Below are 21,761 nucleotides of genomic sequence, written 5' to 3'. Positions count from 1 at the left end.
ATATTCCAGGACAATTTTTGTCACAATGATCCTTGACCACATTCATCTGAATACTCTTTGGCCTATGTATTCACAATATTTCATGGCCCCTGAAATCAAATTGCTCCATGTTCCCTTTCTAACAATGCTCCTTGACCATTGTCAACACATTGTCCCATGACACCTGTCATCACAATGCTCCATGGCCCCTTTCATCACTATGCTCCATGACCCCTGTCTTCACAATGCTCCATTCTTTTTCATCACAGTGCTACAGAATTCTGGTCTTCACAATATTCCATAACGGTGTCATCACAATGCTCTATGACACCTGTCATCACAATGCTCCACGACACTTGTCATCACAATGATCCATGACCACATTCATCACAATGCTTCATGACCACTGTCATCACAATGTTTGATGACCCTGGTCATCACAATGCTCCATGCCATTGTCATCAGAATGCTCCTTGACCCCTCTAATCACAAACGTCCATGCCCTTTTTATCACAATGCTCCAGAATTCTTGTCATCATAATGTTCCATGGCCGTGTCATCACTATGCCCCATGACCCCTGTCATCACAATGCTCCATGGCCCCTGTCATCCCAGGGCTCCATGATATCTTTCTTCACAATTCTAGAGGACCACTGTGATCACAATGCCCCATAACACCTGTCTTCACATTTCGCCATGGCCCTTGTCATCGCAATGCTCCATGAACCGTGTCATCACAATATTCCAGGACACTTGTCGTCACAATGATCCTTGACCACATTCATCTGAATACTCCATGGCCTATGTATTCACAATTTTTCATGGCCCCTGAATTCAAATTGCTCCATGTTACCTTTCTAACAATGCTCCATGACCACTGTCAACACATTGTCCCATGACGCCTGTCATCACAATGCTCCATGGCCCCTTTCATCACTATGCTCCATGATCCCTGTCTTCACAATGTTCTAAAACAATTGTCCTCACAATGCTCCATGACCACTGTAATCACAATGCTCCATTCCCTTTTCATCACAGTGCTACAGAATTCTGGTCATCACAATACTCCATAACCGTGTCATCACAATGCTCTATGAACCCTGTCATCACAATGCTCCACGACACTTGTCATCACAATGATCCATGACCACATTCATCACAATGCTTCATGACCACTGTCATCACAATGCTCGATGACCCTGGTCATCACAATGCTCCATGCCGTTGTCATCAGAATGCTCCTTGACCCCTCTAATCACAATGGTCCATGCCCTTTTTATCACAATGCTCCAGAATTCTTGTCATCATAATGTTCCATTGCCGTGTCATCACAATGCCCCATGACCCCTGTCATCACAATGCTCCATGGCCCCTATCATCCCAGGGCTCCATGATATCTTTCTTCACAATTCTAGATGACCACTCTCATCACATTTCGCCATGGCCCTTTTCATCGCAATGCTCCATGAACCGTGTCATCACAATATTCCAGGACACTTTTTGTCACAATGATCCTTGACCACATTCATCTGAATACTCCATGGCCTATGTATTCACAATTTTTCATGGCCCCTGAAATCAAATTGCTCCATGTTCCCTTTCTAACAATGCTCCATGACCACTGACAACACATTGTCCCATGACGCCTGTCATCACAATGCTCCATGGACCCTTTAATCACTATGCTCCATGATCCCTGTCTTCACAATGTTCTAGAACAATTGTCATCACAATGCTCCATGACCCCTGTAATCACAATGCTCCATTCCCTTTTCATCACAGTGCTACAGAATTCTGGTCATCACAATATTACATAACCGTGTCATCACAATGCTCTATGACCCCTGTCATCACAATGCTCCACGACACTTGTCATCACAATGATCCATGACCACATTCATCTGAATACTCCATGGCCTATGTATTCACAATTTTTCATGACCCCTGAAATTAAATTGCTCCATGTTCACTTTCTAACAATTCTCCATGACCACTATCTACACAATGTCCCATGAGCCTGTCATCACAATGCTCCATGGCCTATTTCATCACTATGCTCCATGATCCCTGTCTTCACAATGTTCTAAACAATTGTCATCACAATGCTCCATGACCCCTGTAATCACAATGCTCCATTCCTTTTGCATCACAGTGCTACAGAATTCTGGTCATCACAATATTCCATAACCGTGTCATCACAGTGCTCTATGACCCCTGTCATCACAATGCTCTACGACACTTGTCATCACAATGATCCATGACCACATTCATCAAAATGCTTCATGACCAGTGTCATCACAATGCTCGATGACCCTTGTCATCAAAATGCTCCATGCCGTTGTCATCAGAATGCTCCTTGGCACCTGTAATCACAATGGTCCATGCCATTTTTATCACAATGCTCCAGAATTCTTGACATCATAATGTTCCATGGCCGTGTCATCACAATGCCCCATGACCCCTGTCATCACAATGCTCCATGGCCCCTGTCATCCCAGTGCTCCATGATATCTTTCTGCACAAATATAGATGACCACTGTCTTCACAATGCCCCATGACCCCTGTCTTCACATTTCGCTATGGCCCTTGTCATCGCAATGCTCCATGAACCGTGTCATCACAATATTCCAGGACACTTTTCGTCACAATGATCCTTGAACACATTCATCTGAATACTCCATGGCCTATGTATTCACAATTTTTCATGGCCCCTGAAATCAAATTGCTCCATGTTCCATTTCTAACAATGCTCCATGACCACTGTCAACACAATGTCCCATGACGCCTGTCATTACAATGCTCCATGGCCCCTTTAATCATTATGCTCCATGATCCCTGTCATCACAATGTTCTAGAACAATTGTCATCACAATGCTCCATGACCCCTGTAATCACAATGCTCCATTCCCTTTTCATCACAGTGCTACAGAATTCTGGTCATCACAATATTCCATAACCGTGTCATCACAATGCTCTATGACCCCTGTCATCACAATGCTCCACGACACTTGTCATCACAATGATCCATGACCACATTCATCACAATGATTCTTGACCACTGTCATCACAATGCTCGATGACCCTTGTCATCACAATGCTCCATGCCGTTATCATCAGAATGCTCCTTGGCCTCTCTAATCACAATGGTCCATGCCCTATTTATCACAATGCTCCAGAATTCTTGTCATCATAATGTTCCATGGCCGTGTCATCACAATGCCCCATGACCCCTGTCATCACAATGCTCCATGGCCCATATCATCCCAGGGCTCCATGATATCTTTCTTCACAATTCTAGATGACCACTCTCATCACATTTCGCCATGGCCCTTTTCATCGCAATGCTCCATGAACCGTGTCATCACAATATTCCAGGACACTTTTTGTCACAATGTTCCTTGACCACATTCATCTGAATACTCCATGGCCTATGTATTCACAATTTTTCATGGCCCCTGAAATCAAATTGCTCCATGTTCCCTTTCTAACAATGCTCCATGACCACTGACAACACATTGTCCCATGACGCCTGTCATCACAATGCTCCATGGCCCCTTTCATCACTATGCTCCATGATCCCTGTCTTCACAATGTTCTAGAACAATTGTCATCACAATGCTCCATGACCCCTGTAATCACAATGCTCCATTCCCTTTTCATCACAGTGCTACAGAATTCTGGTCATCACAATATTACATAACCGTGTCATCACAATGCTCTATGACCCCTGTCATCACAATGCTCCACGACACTTGTCATCACAATGATCCATGACCACATTCATCTGAATACTCCATGGCCTATGTATTCACAATTTTTCATGACCCCTGAAATTAAATTGCTCCATGTTCACTTTCTAACAATTCTCCATGACCACTATCAACACAATGTCCCATGAGCCTGTCATCACAATGCTCCATGGCCTATTTCATCACTATGCTCCATGATCCCTGTCTTCACAATGTTCTAAACAATTGTCATCACAATGCTCCATGACCCCTGTAATCACAATGCTCCATTCCTTTTGCATCACAGTGCTACAGAATTCTGGTCATCACAATATTCCATAACCGTGTCATCACAGTGCTCTATGACCCCTGTCATCACAATGCTCTACGACACTTGTCATCACAATGATCCATGACCACATTCATCACAATGCTTCATGACCACTGTCATCACAATGCTCGATGACCCTTGTCATCACAATGCTCCATGCCGTTATCATCAGAATGCTCCTTGGCCCCTCTAATCACAATGGTCCATGCCCTTTTTATCACATTGCTCCAGAATTATTGTCATCATAATGTTCCATGGCCGTGTCATCACAATGCCCCATGACCCCTGTCATCACAATGCTCCATGGCCCCTGTCATCAGAGTGCTCCATGATATCTTTCTTCACAATTCTAGATGACCACTGTCATCACAATGCCCCATGACACCTGTATTCACATTTCTCCATGGCCCTTGTCATCGCAATGCTCCATGAACTGTGTCATCACAATATTCCAGGACACTTGTCGTCACAGTGATCCTTGACCACATTCAACTGAATACTCCATGGCCTATGTATTCACAATTTTTCATGGCCCCTGAAATCAAATTGCTCCATGTTCCCTTTCTAACAATGCTCCATGACCACTGTCAACACATTGTCCCATGACGCCTGTCATCACAATGCTCCATGGCCCCTTTCATCACTATGCTCCATGATCCCTGTCTTCACAATGTTCTAAACAATTGTCATCACAGTGCTCCATGACCCCTGTAATCACAATGCTCCATTCCCTTTTCATCACAGTGCTACAGAATTCTGGTCATCACAATATTCCATAACCGTGTCATCACAATGCTCTATGACCCCTGTCATCACAATGCTCTATGACACTTGTCATCACAATGATCCATGACCACATTCATCACAATGCTCGATGACCCTTGTCATCAAAATGCTCCATGCCGTTGTCATCAGAATGCTCCTTGGCCCCTGTAATCACAATGGTCCATGCCATTTTTATCACAATGCTCCAGAATTATTGTCATCATAATGTTCCATGGCCGTGTCATCACAATGCCCCATGACCCCTGTCATCACAATGCTCCATGGCCCCTGTCATCCCAGTGCGCCATGATATCTTTCTTCACAATTATAGATGACCACTGTCTTCACAATGCCCCATGACACCTGTCTTCACATTTCGCTATGGCCCTTGTCATCGCAATGCTCCATGAACCGTGTCATCACAATATTCCAGGACACTTTTCATCACAATGATCCTTGACCTCATTCATCTGAATACTCCATAGCCTATGTATTCACAATTTTTCATAGCCCCTGAAATCAAGTTGCTCCATGTTCCATTTCTAACAATGCTCCATGACCACTGTCAACACAATGTCCCATGACGCCTGTCATCACAATGCTCCATGGCCCCTTTCATCACTATGCTCCATGATCCCTGTCATCACAATGTTCTAGAACAATTGTCATCACAATGCTCCATGACCCCTGTAATCACAATGCTCCATTCCCTTTTCATCACAGTGCTACAGAATTCTGGTGATCACAATATTCCATTACCGTGTCATCACAATGCTCTATGACCCCTGTCATCACAATGCTCCACGACACTTGTCGTCACAATGATCCATGACCACATTCATCACAAAGATTCATGACCACTGTCATCACAATGCTCGATGACCCTTGTCATCGCAATGCTCCATGCCGTTATCATCAGAATGCTCCTTGGCCCCTCTAATCACAATGGTCCATGCCCTATTTATCACAATGCTCCAGAATTCTTGTCATCATAATGTTCCATGGCTGTGTCATCACAATGCCCCATGAACCCTGTCATCACAATGCTCCATGGCCCCTGTTATCCCAGTGCTCCATGATATCTTTCTTCACCATTCTAGATGACCACTGTCATCACAAATCCCCATGACACCTGCCTTCACATTTCACCATGGCCCTTGTCATCGCAATGCTCCATGAACCGTGTCATCACAATATTCCAGGACACTTGTCGTCACAATGATCCTTGACCACATTCATCTGAATACTCCATGGCCTATGTATTCACATTTTTTCATGGCCCCTGAAATCAAATTGCTCCATGTTCCCTTTCTAACAATGCTCCATGACCACAGTCAACACATTGTCCCATGACTCCTGTCATCACAATGCTCCATGGCCCCATTCATCACTATGCTCCATGATCCCTGTCTTCACAATGTTCTAAACAATTGTCATCACAATGCTCCATGACCCCTGTAATCACAATGCTGCATTCCCTTTTCATCACAGTGCTACAGAATTCTGGTCATCACAAAATTCCATAACCGTGTCATCACAATGCTCTATGACCCCTGTCATCAGAATGCTGCACGACACTTGTCATCACAATGATGCATAACCACATTCATCACAATGCTTCATGACCACTGTCATCACAATGCTCGATGACACTTGTCATCACAATGCTCCATGCCGTTGTCATCAGAATGCTCCTTGGCCCCTCTAATCACAATTGTCCACGCCCTTTTTATCACAATGCTCCAGAATTCTTGTCATCATAATGTTCCATGGCCGTGTTATCACAATGCCCCATGACCCCTGTCATCACAATGCTCCATGGCCCCTGTCATCCCAGTGCTCCATGATATCTTTCTTCACAATTCTAGATGACCACTGTCTTCACAATGCACCATGACACCTGTCTTCACATTTCGCCATGGCCCTTGTCATCACAATGCTCCATGAACCGTGTCATCACAATATTCCAGGACACTTTTCGTCACAATGATCCTTGACCACAATCATCTGAATACTCCATGGCCTAAATATTCACAATTTTTCATGTCCCCTGAAATCAAATTGCTCCATGTTCCCTTTCTAACAATTCTCCATGACCACTGTCAACACAATGTCCCATGACGCCTGTCATCACAATGCTCCATGGCCCCTTTCATCACTATGCTCCATGATCCCTGTCTTCACAAAGTTCTAGAACAATTGTCATCACAATGCTCCATGACCCCTGTAATCACAATGTTCCATTCCATTTTCATCACTGTGCTACAAATTTCTGGTCTTCACAATATTCCATAACCGTGTCATCACAATGCTCTATGACCCCTGTCATCACAATGCTCCACGACACTTGTCATCACAATGATCCATGACCACATTCATCACAATGCTTCATGACTACTGTCATCACAATGCTCGATGACCCTTGTCATCACAATGCTCCATGACGTTGTCATCAGAATGCTCCTTGGCCCCTCTAATCACAATGGTCCATGCCCTTTTTATCACAATACTCCAGAACTCTTGTCATCATAATGTTCCATGGCCGTGTCATCACAATGCCCCATGACCCCTGTCATCACAATGCTCCATGGCCCCTGTCATCCCAGTGCTCCATGATATCTTTCTTCACAATTCTAGATGACCACTGTCATCACAATGCCCCATGACACCTGTCTTCACATTTCGCCATGGCCCTTGTCATCGCAATGCTCCATGAACCGTGTCATCACAATATTCCAGGACACTTTTTGTCACAATGATCCTTGACCACATTCATCTGAATACTCTTTAGCCTATGTATTCACAATTTTTCATGGCCCCTGAAATCAAATTGCTCCATGTTCCCTTTCTAACAATGCTCCTTGACCATTGTCAACACATTGTCCCATGACACCTGTCATCACAATGCTCCATGGCCCCTTTCATCACTATGCTCCATGACCCCTGTCTTCACAATGTTCTAGAACAATTGTCATCACAATGCTCCATGACCCCTGTAATCACAATGCTCCATTCCTTTTTCATCACAGTGCTACAGAATTCTGGTCTTCACAATATTCCATAACCGTGTCATCACAATGTTCTATGACACCTGTCATCACAATGCTCCACGACACTTGTCATCACAATGATCCATGACCCAATTCATCACAATGCTTCATGACCACTGTCATCACAATGCTCGATGACCCTTGTCATCACAATGCTCCATGCCGTTGTCATCAGAATGCTCCTTGGCCCCTCTAATCACAATGGTCCATTCCCTTTTTATCACAATGCTCCAGAATTATTGTCATCATAATGTTCCATGTCCGTGTCATCACCATGCCCCATGACCCCTGTCATCACAATGCTCCATGGCCCCTGTCATCCCAGTGCTCCATGATATATTTCTTCACAATTCTAGATGACCACTGTCATCACAATGCCCCATTACACCTGTCTTCACATTTCGCCATGGCCCTTGTCATCGCAATGCTCCATGAACCGTGTCATCACAATATTCCAGGACGCTTTTTGTCACAATGTTCCTTGACCACATTCATCTGAATAATCCATGGCCTATGTATTCACAATTTTTCATGGCCCCTGAAATCAAATTGCTCCATGTTCCCTTTCTAACAATGCTCAATGACCACTGTCAACACATTGTCCCATGACGCCTGTCATCACAATGCTCCATGGCCCCTTTCATCACTATGCTCCATGATCCCTGTCATCACAATATTCTAGAACAATTGTCATCACAATGCTCCATGACCCCTGTAATCACAATGCTCCATTCCCTTTTCATCACAGTGCTACAGAATTCTGGTCATCACAATATTCCATAACCGTGTCATCACAATGCTCTATGACCCCTGTCATCACAATGCTCCACGACACTTGTCATCACAATGATCCATGACCACATTCATCACAATGATTCATGACCACTGTCATCACAATGCTCGATGACCCTTGTCATCACAATGCTCCATGCCGTTATCATCAGAATGCTCCTTGGCCCCTCTAATCACAATGGTCCATCCCCTATTTATCACAATGCTCCAGAATTCTTGTCATCATAATGTTCCATGGCTGTGTCATCACAATGCCCCATGAACCCTGTCATCACAATGCTCGATGGCCCCTGTCATCCCAGTGCTCCATGATATCTTTCTTCACAATTCTAGATGACCACTGTCTTCACAATGCCCCATGACACCTGTCTTCACATTTCGCCATGGCCCTTGTCATCACAATGCTCCATGAACCGTGTCATCACAATATTCCAGGACACTTTTCGTCACAATGATCCTTGACCACAATCATCTGAATACTCCATGGCCTATGTATTCACAATTTTTCATGTCCCCTGAAATCAAATTGCTCCATGTTCCCTTTCTAACAATTCTCCATGACCACTGTCAACACAATGTCCCATGACGCCTGTCATCGCAATGCTCCATGGCCCCTTTCATCACTATGCTCCATGATCCCTGTCTTCACAATGTTCTAGAACAATTGTCATCACAATGCTCCATGACCCCTGTAATCACAATGTTCCATTCCCTTTTCATCACAGTGCTACAGAATTCTGGTCTTCACAATATTCCATAACCGTGTCATCACAATGCTCTATGACCCCTGTCATCACAATGCTCCACGACACTTTTCATCACAATGATCCATGACCCCATTCATCACAATGCTTCATGACCACTGTCATCACAATGCTCGATGACCCTTGTCATCACAATGCTCCATGCCGTTGTCATCAGAATGCTCTTTGGCCCCTCTAATCACAATGGTCCATGCCCTTTTTATCACAATGCTCCAGACTTCTTGTCATCATAATGTTCCATGGCCGTGTCATCACCATGCCCCATGACCCCTGTCATCACAATGCTCCATGGCCCCTGTCATCCCAGTGCTCCATGATATCTTTCTTCACAATTCTAGATGACCACTGTCATCACAATGCCCCATGACACCTGTCTTCACATTTCGCCATGGCCCTTGTCATCGCAATGCTCCATGAACTGTGTCATCACAATATTCCAGGACACTTTTTGTCACAATGATCCTTGACCACATTCATCTGAATACTCCATGGCCTATGTATTCACAATTTTTCATGGCCCCTGAAATCAAATTACTCCATTTTCCCTTTCTAACATAGCTCCATGACCACTGTCAACACATTGTCCCATGACGCCTGTCATCACAATGCTCCATGGCCCCTTTCATCACTATGCTCCATGATCCTTGTCTTCACAGTATTCTAGAACAATTGTCATCACAATGCTCCATGACCCCTGTAATCACAATGCTCCATTCCATTTTCATCACTGTGCTACAAATTTCTGGTCTTCACAATATTCCATAACCGTGTCATCACAATGCTCCATGACCCCTGTACTCACAATGCTCCATTCCCTTTTCATCACAGTGCTACAGAATTCTGGTCATCACAATATTCCATAACCGTGTCATCACAATGTTCTATGACCCCTGTCATCACAATGCTCCACGACACTTGTCATCACAATGATCCATGACCACATTCATCACAATGCTTCATGACCACTGTCATCACAATGCTCGATGACCCTTGTCATCAGAATGCTCCATGCCGTTGTCATCAGAATGCTCCTTGGCCCCTCTAATCACAATGGTCCATGCCCTTTTTATCACAATGCTCCAGAATTATTGTCATCATAATGTTCCATGGCCGTGTCATCACAATGCCCCATGACCCCTGTCATCACAATGCTCCATGGCCCCTGTCATCCCAGTGCTCCATGATATCTTTCTTCACAATTCTAGATGACCACTGTCATCACAAAGCCCCATGACACCTGTATTCACATTTCTCCATGGCCCTTGTCATCGCAATGCTCCATGAACTGTGTCATCACAATATTCCAGGACACTTGTCGTCAAAATGATCCTTGACCACATTCATCTGAATACTCCATGGCCTATGTATTCACAATTTTTCATGGCCCCTGAAATCAAATTGCTCCATGTTCCCTTTCTAACAATGCTCCATGACCACTGTCAACACATTGTCCCATGACGCCTGTCATCACAATGCTCCATGGCCCCTTTCATCACTATGCTCCATGATCCCTGTCTTCACAATGTTCTAAACAATTGTCATCACAGTGCTCCATGACCCCTGTAATCACAATGCTCCATTCCCTTTTCATCACAGTGCTACAGAATTCTGGTCATCACAATATTCCATAACCGTGTCATCACAATGCTCTATGACCCCTGTCATCACAATGCTCTACGACACTTTTCATCACAATGATCCATGACCACATTCATCACAATGCTTCATGACCAGTGTCATCACAATGCTCGATGACCCTTGTCATCAAAATGCTCCATGCCGTTGTCATCAGAATGCTCCTTGGCCCCTGTAATCACAATGGTCCATGCCATTTTTATCACAATGCTCCAGAATTCTTGACATCATAATGTTCCATGGCCGTGTCATCACAATGCCCCATGACCCCTGTCATCACAATGCTCCATGGCCCCTGTCATCCCAGTGCGCCATGATATCTTTCTTCACAATTATAGATGACCACTGTCTTCACAATGCCCCATGACACCTGTCTTCACATTTCGCTATGGCCCTTGTCATCGCAATGCTCCATGAACCGTGTCATCACAATATTCCAGGACACTTTTCGTCACAATGATCCTTGACCACATTCATCTGAATACTCCATGGCCTATGTATTCACAATTTTTCATGGCCCCTGAAATCAAATTGCTCCATGTTCCATTTCTAACAATGCTCCATGACCACTGTCAACACAATGTCCCATGACGCCTGTCATCACAATGCTCCATGGCCCCTTTCATCACTATGCTCCATGATCCCTGTCATCACAATGTTATAGAACAATTGTCATCACAATGCTCCATGATCCCTGTAATCACAATGCTCCATTCCCTTTTCATCACAGTGCTACAGAATTCTGGTCATCCCAATATTACATAACCGTGTCATCACAATGCTCTATGACCCCTGTCATCACAATGCTCCACGACACTTGTCATCACAATGATCCATGACCACATTCATCACAATGATTCATGACCACTGTCATCACAATGCTCGATGACCCTTGTCATCACAATGCTCCATGCCGTTATCATCAGAATGCTCCTTGGCCCCTCTAATCACAATGGTCCATGCCCTATTTATCACAATGCTCCAGAATTCTTGTCATCATAATGTTCCATGGCTGTTTCATCACAATGCCCCATGAACCGTGTCATCACAATGCTCCATGGCCCCTGTTATCCCAGTGCTCCATGATAACTTTCTTCACCATTCTAGATGACCACTGTCATCACAAAGCCCCATGACACCTGCCTTCACATTTCGCCATGGCCCTTGTCATCGCAATGCTCCATGAACCGTGTCATCACAATATTCCAGGACACTTGTCGTCACAATGATCCTTGACCACATTCATCTGAATACTCCATGGCCTATGTATTCACATTTTTTCATGGCCCCTGAAATAAAATTGCTCCATGTTCCCTTTCTAACAATGCTCCATGACCACTGTCAACACATTGTCCCATGACTCCTGTCAACACAATGCTCCATGGCCCCATTCATCACTATGCTCCATGATCCCTGTCTTCACAATGTTCTAAACAATTGTCATCACAATGCTCCATGACCCCTGTAATCACAATGCTGCATTCCCTTTTCATCACAGTGCTACAGAATTCTGGTCATCACAAAATTCCATAACCGTGTCATCACAATGCTCTATGACCCCTGTCATCAGAATGCTGCACGACACATGTCATCACAATGATGCATAACCACATTCATCACAATGCTTCATGACCACTGTCATCACAATGCTCGATGACCCTTGTCAACACAATGCTCCATGCCGTTGTCATCAGAATGCTCCTTGGCCCCTCTAATCACAATGGTCCATGCCCTTTTTATCACAATGCTCCAGAATTCTTGTCATCATAATGTTCCATGGCCGTGTCATCACAATGCCCCATGACCCCTGTCATCACAATGCTCCATGGCCCCTGTCATCTCAGTGCTCCATGATATCTTTCTTCACAATTCTAGATGACCACTGTCTTCACAATGCCCCATGACACCTGTCTTCACATTTCGCCATGGCCCTTGTCATCACAATGCTCCATGAACCGTGTCATCACAATATTCCAGGACACTTTTCGTCACAATGATCCTTGACCACAATCATCTGAATACTCCATGGCCTATGTATTCACAATTTTTCATGTCCCCTGAAATCAAATTGCTCCATGTTCCCTTTCTCACAATTCTCCATGACCACTGTCAACACAATGTCCCATGACGCCTGTCATCACAATGCTCCATGGCACCTTTCATCACTATGCTCCATGATCCCTGTGTTCACAATGTTCTAGAACAATTGTCATCACAATGCTCCATGACCCCTGTAATCACAATGTTCCATTCCCTTTTCATCACAGTGCTACAGAATTCTGGTCTTCACAATATTCCATAACCGTGTCATCACAATGCTCTATGACACCTGTCATCACAATGCTCCACGACACTTTTCATCACAATGATCCATGACCCCATTCATCACAATGCTTCATGACCACTGTCATCACAATGCTCGATGAGACTTGTCATCACAATGCTCCATGCCGTTGTCATCAGAATGCTCCTTGGCCCCTCTAATCACAATGGTCCATGCCCTTTTTATCACAATGCTCCAGACTTCTTGTCATCATAATGTTCCATGGCCGTGTCATCACCATGCCCCATGACCCCTGTCATCACAATGCTCCATGGCCCCTGTCATCCCAGTGCTCCATGATATCTTTCTTCACAATTCTAGATGACCACTGTCATCACAATGCCCCATTACACCTGTCTTCACATTTCGCCATGGCCCTTGTCATCGCAATTCTCCATGAACTGTGTCATCACAATATTCCAGGACACTTTTTGTCACAATGATCCTTGACCACATTCATCTGAATACTCCATTGGCTATGTATTCACAATTTTTCATGGCCCCTGAAATCAAATTGCTCCATGTTCCCTTTCTAACATAGCTCCATGACCACTGTCAACACATTGTCCCATGACGCCTGTCATCACAATGCTCCATGGCCCCTTTCATCACTATGCTCCATGATCCTTGTCTTCACAATATTCTAGAACAATTGTCATCACAATGCTCCATGACCCCTGTAATCACAATGCTGCATTCCATTTTCATCACTGTGCTACAAATTTCTGGTCTTCACAATATTCCATAACCGTGTCATCACAATGCTCTATGACCCCTGTCATCACAATGCTCCACGACACTTGTCATCACAATGATCCATGACCACATTCATCACAATGCTTCATGACCAATGTCATCACAATGCTCGATGACCCTTGTCATCACAATGCTCCATGACGTTGTCATCAGAATGCTCCTTGGCCCCTCTAATCACAATGGTCCATGCCCTTTTTATCACAATACTCCAGAACTCTTGTCATCATTATGTTCCATGGCCGTGTCATCACAATGCCCCATGACCCCTGTCATCACAATGATCCATGGCCCCTGTCATCCCAGTGCTCCATGATATCTTTCTTCACAATTCTAGATGTCCACTGTCATCACAATGCCCCATGACACCTGTCTTCACATTTCGCCATGGCCCTTGTCATCGCAATGCTCCATAAACCGTGTCATCACAATATTCCAGGACACTATTTGTCACAATGATCCTTGACCACATTCATCTGAATACTCTTTGGCCTATGTATTCACAATTTTTCATGGCCCCTGAAATCAAATTGCTCCATGTTCCCTTTCTAAAAATGCTCCTTGACCATTGTCAACACATTTTCCCATGACACCTGTCATCACAATGCTCCATGGCCCCTTTCATCACTATGCTCCATGATCCCTGTCTTCACAATGTTCTAGAACAATTGTCATCACAATGCTCCATGACCCCTGTAATCACAATGCTCCATTCCTTTTTCATCACAGTGCTACAGAATTCTGGTCTTCACAATATTCCATAACCGTGTCATCACAATGTTCTATGACACCTGTCATCACAATGCTCCACGACACTTGTCATCACAATGATCCATGACCCCATTTATCACAATGCTTCATGACCACTGTCATCACAATGCTCGATGACCCTTGTCATCACAATGCTCCATGACGTTGTCATCAGAATGCTCCTTGGCCCCTCTAATCACAATGGTCCATGCCCTTTTTATCACAATGCTCCAGAATTCTTGTCATCATAATGTTCCATGGCCGTGTCATCACAATGCCCCATGACCCCTGTCATCACAATGCTCCATGGCCCCTGCATCCCAGTGCTCCATGGTACCTTTCTTCACAATTCTAGTTGACCAGTGTCATCACAATGCCCCATGACACCTGTCTTCACATTTCGCCATGGCCCTTGTCATCGCAATGCTCCATGAACCGTGTCATCACAATATTCCAGGACACGTGTCGTCACAATGATCCTTGACCACATTCATCTGAATACTCCATGGCCTATGTATACACAATTTTTCATGTCCCCTGAAATCAAATTGCTCCATGTTCCCTTTCTAACAATGCTCCATGACCACTGTCAACACACTGTCCCATGATGCCTGCCATCACAATGCTCCATGGCCCCTTTCATCACTATGCTCCATGATCCTTGTCTTCACAATATTCTAGAACAATTGTCATCACAATGCTCCATGACCCCTGTAATCACAATGCTCCATTCCATTTTCATCACTGTGCTACAGATTTCTGGTCTTCACAATATTCCATAACCGTGTCATCACAATGCTCTATGACCCCTGTCATCACAATGCTCCACGACACTTGTCATCACAATGATCCATGACCACATTCATCACAATGCTTTATGACCACTGTCATCACAATGCTCGATGACCCTTGTCATCACAATGCTCCATGACGTTGTCATCAGAATGCTCCTTGGCCCCTCTAATCACAATGGTCCATGCCCTTTTTATCACAATACTCCAGAATTCTTGTCATCATAATGTTCCATGGCCGTGTCATCACAATGCCCCATGACCCCTGTCATCACAATGCTCCATGGACCCTGTCATCTCAGTGCTCCATGATATCTTTCTTCACAATTCTAGATGACCACTCTCATCACATTTCGCCATGGCCCTTTTCATCGCAATGCTCCATGAACCGTGTCATCACAATATTCCAGGACACTTTGTCACAATGATCCTTGACCACATTCATGTGAATACTCCATGGCCTATGTATTCACAATTGTTCATGGCCCCTGAAATCAAATTGCTCCATGTTCCCTTTCTAAAATGCTCCATGACCGCTGTCAACACAATGTCCCATGACGCCTGTCATCACAATGCTCCATGGCCCCTTTCATCACTATGCTCCATGATCCCTGTCTTCACAATGTTCTAAACAATTGTCATCACAATGCTCCATGACCCCTGTAATCACAATGCTCCATTCCTTTTTCATCACAGTGCTACAGAATTCTGGTCATCACAATATTACATAACCGTGTCATCACAATGCTCTATGACCCCTGTCATCACAATGCTCCACGACACTTGTCATCACAATGATCCATAACCACATTCATCACAATGCTTCATGACCACTGTCATCACAATGCTCGATGACCCTTGTCATCACAATGCTCCATGCCGTTGTCATCAGAATGCTCCTTGGCCCCTCTAATCACAATGGTCCATGCCCTTTTTATCACAATGCTCCAGAATTATTGTCATCATAATGTTCCATGACCGTGTCATCACAATGCCCCATGACCCCTGTCATCACAATGCTCCATGGCCCCTGTCATCCCAGTGCTCCATGATATCTTTCTTCACAATTCTATATGACCACTGTCATCACAAAGCCCCATGACACCTGTATTCACATTTCTCCATGGCCCTTGTCATCGCAATGCTCCATGAACTGTGTCATCACAATATTCCAGGACACTTGTCGTCACAATGATCCTTGACCACATTCATCTGAATACTCCATGGCCTATGTATTCACAATTTTTCATGGCCCCTGAAATCAAATTGCTCCATGTTCCCTTTCTAACAATGCTCCATGACCACTGTCAACACATTGTCCCATGACGCCTGTCATCACAATGCTCCATGGCCCCTTTCATCACTATGCTCCATGATCCCTGTCTTCACAATGTTCTAAACAATTGTCATCACAGTGCTCCATGACCCCTGTAATCACAATGCTCCATTCCCTTTTCATCACGGTGCTACAGAATTCTGGTCATCACAATATTCCATAACCGTGTCATCACAATGCTCTATGACCCCTGTCATCACAATGCTCTACGACACTTTTCATCACAATGATCCATGACCACATTCATCACAATGCTTCATGACCAGTGTCATCACAATGCTCGATGACCTTGTCATCAAAATGCTCCATGCAGTTGTCATCAGAATGCTCCTTGGCCCCTGTAATCACAATGGTCCATGCCATTTTTATCACAATGCTCCAGAATTCTTGACATCATAATGTTCCATGGCCGTGTCATCACAATGCCCCATGACCCCTGTTATCACAATGCTCCATTGCGCCTGTCATCCCAGTGCGCCATGATATCTTTCTTCACAATTATAGATGACCACTGTCTTCACAATGCCCCATGACACCTGTCTTCACATTTCACCATGGCCCTTGTCATCGCAAAGCTCCATGAACCGTGTCATTACAATATTCCAGGACACTTTTCGTCACAATGATCCTTGACCACATTCATCTGAATACTCCATGGCCTATGTATTCACAATTTTTCATGGCCCCTGAAATCAAATTGCTCCATGTTCCATTTCTAACAATGCTCCATGACCACTGTCAACACAATGTCCCATGACGCCTGTCATCACAATGCTCCATCGCCCCTTTCATCCCTATGCTCCATGATCCCTGTCATCACAATGTTCTAGAACAATTGTCATCACAATGCTCCATGACTCCTGTAATCACAATGCTCCATTCCCTTTTCATCACAGTGCTACAGAATTCTGGTCATCACAATATTCCATAACCGTGTCATCACAATGCCCCATAACGCCTGTCATCACAATGCTTCATGGCCCCTTTCATCACTATGCTACATGATCCCTGTCATCACAATTTTCTAGAACAATTTTCATCACAATGCTCCATGACCCCTGTAATCACAATGCTCCATTCCCTTTTCATCACAGTGCTACAGAATTCTGGTCATCACAATATTCCATAACCGTGTCATCACAATGCTCTATGACCGCTGTCATCACAATGCTCCACGACACTTTTTATCACAATGATCCATGACCACATTCATCACAATGCTTCATGACCACTGTCATCACAATGCTCGATGACCCTTGTCATCACAATGCTCCATGCCGTTGTCATCAGAATGCTCCTTGGCCCCTCTAATCACAATGGTCCATGCCCTATTTATCACAATGCTCCAGAATTCTTGTCATCATAATGTTCCATGGCCGTGTCATCACAATGCCCCATGACCCCTGTCATCACAATGTTCCATGGCCCCTGTCATCCCAGTGCTCCATGATATCTTTCTTCACAATTCTAGATGACCACTGTCATCACAATGCCCCATGACACCTGTCTTCACATTTCGCCATGGCCCTTGTCATCGCAATGCTCCATGAACCGTGTCATCACAATATTCCAGGACACTTGTCGTCACAATGATCCTTGACCACATTCATCTGAATACTCCATGGCCTATGTATTCACAATTTTTCACGGCCCCTGAAATCAAAATGCTCCATGTTCCCTTTCTAACAATGTTCCATGACAGTGTCAACACATTGTCCCATGACGCCTGTCATCACAAAGCTCCGTGGCCCCTTTTATCACTATGCTCCATGATCCCTGTCTTCACAATGTTCTAGAACAATTGTCATCACAATGCTCTATGACACCTGTAATCACAATGCTCCATTCCCTTTTCATCACAGTGCTACAGAATTCTGGTCATCATCATATTACATAACCGTGTCATCAAAATGCTCTATGACTCCTGTCATCACAATGCTCCACGACACTTGCTATCACAATGATCCATCACCACATTCATCACAATGCTTCATGACCACTGTCATCACAATGCTCGATGACCTTGTCATCACAATGCTCCATGCCGTTGTCATCAGAATGCTCCTTGGCCCCTCTAATCACAATGGTCCATGCCCTTTTTATCACAATGCTCCAGAATTCTTGTCATCATAATGTTCCATGGCCGTGTCATCAAAATGCCCCATGACCCCTGTCATCACAATGCTCCATGGCCCCTGTCATCCCAGTGCTCCATGATATCTTTCTTCACAATTCTAGATGACCACTGTCATCACAAAGCCCCATGACACCTGTATTCACATTTCTCCATGGCCCTTGTCATCGCAATGCTCCATGAACTGTGTCATCACAATATTCCAGGACACTTGTCGTCACAATGATCCTTGACCATATTCATCTGAATACTCCATGGCCTATGTATTCACAATTTTTCATGGCCCCTGAAATCAAATTGCTCCATGTTCCCTTTCTAACAATGCTCCATGACCACTGTCAACATATTGTCCCATGACGCCTGTCATCACAATGCTCCATGGCCCCTTTTATCACTATGCTCCATGATCCCAGTCTTCACAATGTTCTAAACAATTGTCATCACAGTGCTCCATGACCCCTGTAATCACAATGCTCCATTCCCTTTTCATCACAGTGCTACAGAATTCTGGTCATCACAATATTCCATAACCGTGTCATCACAATGCTCTATGACCCCTGTCATCACAATGCTCTACGACACTTGGCATCACAATGATCCATGACCACATTCATCACAATGCTTCATGACCAGTGTCATCACAATGCTCGATGACCCATGTCATCACAATGCTCCATGCCGTTGTCATCAGAATGCTCCTTGGCCCCTCTAATCACAATGGTCCATGCCCTTTTTATCACAATGCTCCAGACTTCTTGTCATCATAATGTTCCATGGCCGTGTCATCACCATGCCCCATGACCCCTGTCATCACAATGCTCCATGGCCCCTGTCATCCCAGTGCTCCATGATATCTTTCTTCACAATTCTAGATGACCACTGTCATCACAATGCCCCATTACACCTGTCTTCACATTTCGCCATGGCCCTTGTCATCGCAATTCTCCATGAACTGTGTCATCACAATATTCCAGGACACTTTTTGTCACAATGATCCTTGACCACATTCATCTGAATACTCCATTGGCTATGTATTCACAATTTTTCATGGCCCCTGAAATCAAATTGCTCCATGTTCCCTTTCTAACATAGCTCCATGACCACTGTCAACACATTGTCCCATGACGCCTGTCATCACAATGCTCCATGGCCCCTTTCATCACTATGCTCCATGATCCTTGTCTTCACAATATTCTAGAACAATTGTCATCACAATGCTCCATGACCCCTGTAATCACAATGCTGCATTCCATTTTCATCACTGTGCTACAAATTTCTGGTCTTCACAATATTCCATAACCGTGTCATCACAATGCTCTATGACCCCTGTCATCACAATGCTCCACGACACTTGTCATCACAATGATCCATGACCACATTCATCACAATGCTTCATGACCAATGTCATCACAATGCTCGATGACCCTTGTCATCACAATGCTCCATGACGTTGTCATCAGAATGCTCCTTGGCCCCTCTAATCACAATGGTCCATGCCCTTTTTATCACAATACTCCAGAACTCTTGTCATCATTATGTTCCATGGCCGTGTCATCACAATGCCCCATGACCCCTGTCATCACAATGATCCATGGCCCCTGTCATCCCAGTGCTCCATGATATCTTTCTTCACAATTCTAGATGACCACTGTCATCACAATGCCCCATGACACCTGTCTTCACATTTCGCCATGGCCCTTGTCATCGCAATGCTCCATAAACCGTGTCATCACAATATTCCAGGACACTATTTGTCACAATGATCCTTGACCACATTCATCTGAATACTCTTTGGCCTATGTATTCACAATTTTTCATGGCCCCTGAAATCAAATTGCTCCATGTTCCCTTTCTAACAATGCTCCATGACCACTGACAACACATTGTCCCATGACGCCTGTCATCACAATGCTCCATGGCCCCTTTCATCACTATGCTCCATAATCCCTGTCTTCACAATGTTCTAGAACAATTGTCATCACAATGCTCCATGACCCATGTAATCACAATGCTCCATTCCCTTTTCATCACAGTGCTACAGAATTCTGGTCATCACAATATTCCATAACCGTGTCATCACAATGCTCTATGACCCCTGTCATCACAATGCTCCACGACACTTGTCATCACAATGATCCATGACCACATTCATCTGAATAATCCATGGGCTATGTATTCACAATTTTTCATGACCCCTGAAATTAAATTGCTCCATGTTCACTTTCTAACAATTCTCCATGACCACTATCAAAACAATGTCCCATGAGCCTGTCATCACAATGCTCCATGGCCCCTTTCATCACTATGCTCCATGATCCCTGTCTTCACAATTATCTAAACAATTGTCATCACAATGCTCCATGACCCCTGTAATCACAATGCTCCATTCCTTTTTCATCACAGTGCTACAGAATTCTGGTCATCACAATATTACATAACCGTGTCATCACAATGCTCTATGACCCCTGTCATCACAATGCTCCACGACACTTGTCATCACAATGATCCATAACCACATTCATCACAATGCTTCATGACCACTGTCATCACAATGCTCGATGACCCTTGTCATCACAATGCTCCATGCCGTTGTCATCAGAATGCTCCTTGGCCCCTCTAATCACAATGGT

Source organism: Eschrichtius robustus, chromosome 7, assembly GCF_028021215.1.
Source record: "Eschrichtius robustus isolate mEscRob2 chromosome 7, mEscRob2.pri, whole genome shotgun sequence".
NCBI lineage: Eukaryota > Metazoa > Chordata > Mammalia > Artiodactyla > Eschrichtiidae > Eschrichtius > Eschrichtius robustus.
This window is presented reverse-complemented; position numbering follows the sequence as displayed.